Source organism: Lolium perenne, chromosome 1 (assembly GCF_019359855.2).
Source record: "Lolium perenne isolate Kyuss_39 chromosome 1, Kyuss_2.0, whole genome shotgun sequence".
NCBI classification, from domain to species: domain Eukaryota; kingdom Viridiplantae; phylum Streptophyta; class Magnoliopsida; order Poales; family Poaceae; genus Lolium; species Lolium perenne.
The window spans coordinates 142,376,344-142,381,862 of NC_067244.2; the positions used below are offsets into that span (position 1 = coordinate 142,376,344).

At 38.7% G+C, this 5,519-nt stretch overlaps 1 long non-coding RNA gene across 1 annotated transcript; it reads left to right on the top strand.

The window, feature by feature from the left end:
- The first annotated feature begins 2,592 nt into the window (after window positions 1-2,592).
- LOC127297551 (uncharacterized) lies at window positions 2,593-3,057 on the top strand. The gene is made up of 2 exons (XR_011746673.1): window positions 2,593-2,831; window positions 2,903-3,057. It is a non-coding gene; the product is annotated as an uncharacterized lncRNA (long non-coding RNA).
- The last annotated feature ends 2,462 nt before the right edge of the window (window positions 3,058-5,519 follow it).

Consider the following 5,519-nt stretch of genomic DNA (forward strand, 5'->3'; position numbering starts at 1 on the left):
GCAAATACACAAAATCAATGGATGAAAAGAGGGGAAATGGAGGAGATTACCTCAAGCAACGAGTTGGGAACGATCTCCACGGACAGATATGACGATTTGGTGGTTGATTTGGTGGGGGGGAGAGAGGGGGAGAGAGAAAACCGGGCGCCTTTGAGGAGAGAAGAAGAACAGAGGGAGGAGAAAGAAGAAGGGTCGGGCTGGGGGCGCGCGCGCGGCCCAAACTTAAGTGAATGTGTGGCGCCCTTGCCACGGGCGCCACACTTTCAAAGTGTGGCGCCGGCGAGGGCGGCGCCACTCGTGCTGCCACGTCGGATCGGGGTCACCAGCTCAGCGTCGACGGGCCACGTCGGATGGGTGTGTGGCGCCAGGGCCAGGGGCGCCACATGGACATGTGTGGCGCCCGTAAGTGGGGTGCCACACAAAAGGGTTAGATCCGTGAAATAGTTTCGCCGGGGGGTCAGTCTGTGCTTTTCTTTCAGTTTTGGGTTATTTTTGTGTAAATCACCAGCGGAGTACATATTACAATCTTTTAGAATCAAGTCCAACACGCAGGAAGGAGCAGATCCTAACAACACCCCATCACATATTTCAACACGACTATATCTCGGTAACTCGTGAGCTACTCGGTTGGTTTCTCTTCTAATCTTCCTAAACTTGATATCTCCAAACAAAGGGCAAAGGCGCTGAATATCATATATGAGGCTTGTAACCTGGGAACGATCAGTATGACGAAGACTTGGATGACGACCATGAGGTGAGTCACACCCCGTCAGATTTTTTGAATGTTTATATTATTTAAGGTGACTTGTATGATTTTAGTAACCTGGTTTAGCAACATATACTGAACTCTACCTACTAGCTTGATACGATTGCTGGTAGATGATCAATAATACATCTACTCTAGCACCAAATCCTTTTGTTATACTTTATATGCAAATGATGTTTCTTGGAGAGATTCTGCAATGAGGACAAGCAACGATTTTTGATACGGCTAGAGTGACTGGTTTTAGGTCTTTCAGCATAGTAAACCAGTGGCAACAATCAGTAATAGCAATAGCATCAGTACCATGTTCGAGCTAGCTGACGCGCAGTATAACGGATTAGTTGATGGTGATACTGAATCTCTTTATGTTGCTTGATACTGTACTGAACATAATTTTGTTTTAAACTTCTTTGCAAACGTGCCTTTCCAATCGTAATTGGAACGAAGTTTGATCACCTGGTGAAGCTTCCTCTTCAGATGCAATGGACCATTGCTAATGAGGTACTGCATTTTATAACAGTACCTTGTGACCAAAATATTGTTCACTTTTTTCCTTTTTTTTTGTTTCTTGGCAACTTAGGATAGGAAGATGAGACCATTCTTGGGAAGGGTTTTGCTACTACTGATATACTAGGTTCATAATATTTGGTAAGTGCACTAATCCTAATCCAATAAGCCTTAAATTAGTAACTAAAATATATAAACTTACCAAGAGATAGATACTAATAATTTTTAAAGTGCGGCTTTTATGGTTGGCGCTCATAAACACAGCAAATGTAGTAAAGCCCAGCCAACCTTGAAATAGATAAAAAAAATTAGAGTCATTAGGCCTATATACACAAGGGAAATGCATTAGAAGCATTGCAGCAAAATAGTTAATCTATCTGAATTATTATTTACTATTCACTACTACATGTTGCAGCAAAATAATGTTAGTTGGCAAACCTGTAGCTACAAATCTGGCATTGTTTAATTTAACCCAAATTGTCTAGGTGCATCAACAATGGCTATCATTTCTATTGCTTTACAAACATAAGTAACAATATGATAGATTTAGTGCTGGTGTTTGTCTTTTCAAAGAAAAGAGCACCGACCTGAAAACATATAATCGTGTCTGTTTTCATGACCTGAAAACTAATAATTGTTATGCTGGTGTTTTGTTATACTTGTAAAAAGACATGGGTGCATTCTTTATTGCCATTCGCTAGCAAATAAACTATCCTGAATATTTTGTCAAAAATAGGCACATGTGATTAAGGTATATGCCTGTAAATTATGTACAAGAGGTGATATGTACTCTCTTATTTATTGTAAAAGTAACTTAAATATTTATGCCCAGGTTGCGATATAGTGTTCAACAACTGCCGCGTTGCTAAATACATGTGATTAAAGCTCCGTTCATTATTCCCTTCTCACTTTGCTACTAGAGCAATGAGCATGGTCACGATGTTGTGCCACATTAAGGTTAACTGAAAAAACATCAAGTTCTTCATTAAAGTTCAGTATAAGACCATGTTTTCTTGTAACCGAAATTTGCAACTTTGTTCAAGTTCAATGTTACTTCAGTATCCTTTTTCAGGATGTAGAATCTACCAAGACCGCCAATGAAAGAGCCCACTGAACGCATATGCAGTAACCTGAAGTTTTTCTTTGATTATATGAAGGGAATTAATTTGGTTTTCTGCTTCTGATGGTGTGATTTTTGTAACGAGCACGATGATTCGGCGTGAGTATTTCCCACCAAGATTTCAAAATTCATTGAAAATTTGTGGATGGTAGCAATCAAGGCTAGCAAAAAGTGGGCGTTCAGTAGTGAAGAAATGAATTAAATTAAACCTCATTTTCCTTAATGTTAAAACTAGCAAGGGTGAAAGTTTATTGAGTTTTGGAATATATTATTAGCATGATCCTTTTACAACAAAAAAATGATTAATAATATATTCCAAGGATCACTGCACAAGGATTCGAATTTCGACATCGTCGACTTGCTCTGGCAGAAGGCATGGCAAGAGGACCGCTCTGGCAGACATGCATCTCCACTGACTCCAGGACCTCCCAAACGCCCAAGGTAGCTGGCCGTAAAAAATATTTTGTTGCTCAATGTCTATCCTAAGCTGAAATTGATCTTGGTCATTGCAGCGCATATGCATTTCTTCTAAAATCGTTACATCTTGTGCTAGAGCAGTAGTTACTGACGATTCTTGTGATGGTTCTCGTTATGAAAGTTGTATCTATTATCCTATCTAGAGACATTACTTACTTGGATCTTAAATTAAATCTCATCGGTTCATTTTGCTCTACAGTTTGTTCACACATACATTACAGTCTTGTGTCATTCAGTATGTTGTACTGCATCTTCTTATGTGGAGTCAAGTGATAGTGTTAAGGTGTATTAGTATTCAGCAAATCTGGAGCATTTTTGAATTGGTTTCACATATTTTGATTATCTATATGGGACTAGTATATGTTGTGTTTATCACTTAGCAAACCGGTTAATATTGTAGTAAAAAAGAACCTCAAGTTTCAGAAATATGCATGGAACTAACGGAAGTTCATGGGACTAGCATATGTTGTGCATCTTTCCATCGTTTTTCATGCATCATATACTCCAAAGAAGATCAAAGCTGCAGTCTGAATTATCATAGAAGATGATCTGCATTAAACTATGATATTGGAATGACACTCTTCAAGGTGAGGATGCATGTGGTCAGGTGTATGGAATCTGTAGTATCGCGGTAGATACAGTTGTTTTGTACAGAGCAAATCACATAGCCTGGGAAATGGCTATAACTGAAGGAAGGATTATTTTGATCAAGGTAAGAAATGTTCTAACAAATTTAGGTATACAGGTTTGCTTAGAATACTGAGTTGAAAACTTGCAGGCGATGTGAGTGACCATCACTCGACATCCAACAAGTCAACCAAGTACAGGCCTGCTGATGAGATCAAGCTTTGACGAAAAACGAGGGATCCCAATCTCCAGGTTCGGTTCATGGAATGGCTGGTGGGGCTATACTGAAGAGAGTGGACTTAGGAACAATGTGAGACATGAGGTAATATAGCCGTCATATGAATGTTAGTCCGTGTAATGCATTGTCATATACGACTGTTTAAATTATCAGTTCATTCTGTGCAGATTCAACAAGCCATTCAAGTGGACATGAGGATTCCAAAACAAGGGCTCTTGAAGCCTTCATAGGTGTTTATGATCAAATGCCAACCTTCATGAGCAGCAGCATCGCTATTGGATAGCATAAAGAAGCACCCTTCAGACTACCCAAATGACGTGCTTGTGTTATCCTAATGACCACCGGCCGCATACATTTCAGATGTCCGGGGCCAATGCTGAAGCCTGGAAGTTTGGGAGCAGATGGTACATGATCTCACTTTGTTGATTACCGCCATCGCTTTAATTTTGTCCACTATGAAATTCTTAAATTGATTTGTTATCAGCTGAGATCTAACTATTTCATGAGACTCCATGTTGCAACTTGATATAAAAACTTAACAAAAGGAAACAACAACATATATATTTCTGTATTTTCATGGTACATTAACAAGAGATAAGCTAGCATAACATACTGCAGATTGCAGGCTGATAAACGAACAGATCCATGAAACACATCAGGCCCACCAGCAAGACAATGTGTATTCTAAGACTTATGTGTTATCATGACAGATTCTATCTGAGGCCATCATGGCGTCATCCATCAGGCGCTAGACCGCAACTTTTTCTTGCTCGAGAAAATGCAGAGCCGCTGATGTAAAATCCAAGGATGGCGTTGGTGCATGCCGAGGACGCCGATGCCGCCTCTGTTTTTCTAGCATATGCTTGCGTCAATGTGAAGCATCTCATATTTCTTTTCTTAAATATTTCTAATAATTTGGTATATTCCTAGATCTTTTCTCCAAGTGATGTACAATTTTATTATTAATTTTCTTAAACAAATTATAGTAATCATGTGGGGTACTACCTTTTAATTCATCCCCATATTGTTTTATTTCCATCAGTTATCACTTGTGGCTCATTTATTTTTGTTTAATATGACTAATGTAATACCGTCCTTTTGGGGTGAGATCTAATTCATGTTTGACTTGGGATTCTTGTACAATGAAACACCACCAAATTATTGTCTTATGTACAACAGTAAACACCAATACTCCATTATGGCATGCCGACCTTGAATTTCACCATTTGGTTCTGAAATTTTTTCTTTCTACATGGATTTTGATTTTGAATGTGTTGTAAAATTCCCTAGAGACCGCCATCTCAAAAATTCTGGTTGGATGCATGCAGAGAAAAGGAAGATATGAGTAATCAGCTGCAGATAGGAAGACCATATATTGTTCAAGAATGCATGCGTGGACTTACTTACATTTTCAGGTTTCCTCAAGTAGCGCCCCTGGTCCGATTAATTCTACTCAGTTTTCACACGTCAAAATAAGTGTTAGGATCGTGTAATTTGTAAATAATAAGATTTTATAGCAACTCTATTTTTCTTTGGTGGCAATTATTGTCACGCGGCTTCCTTGTATTAGTCACACATATTATCTTGAGTACAAAGTGGACTATGTTTAGAAAGAGACACAAAAGACAAAGAAACTCCAAAAGAGATCAAAAGAAACAAAAAAAAAGGAAAAAAGTACAAAGTGGACTATGTTTAGAAAGAGACACAAAAGACAAAGAAACTCCAAAAGTGACCAAAAGAAACAAAAAAGGAAAAAAAAATGACGCAATGCAATACCTTTTTTTCCA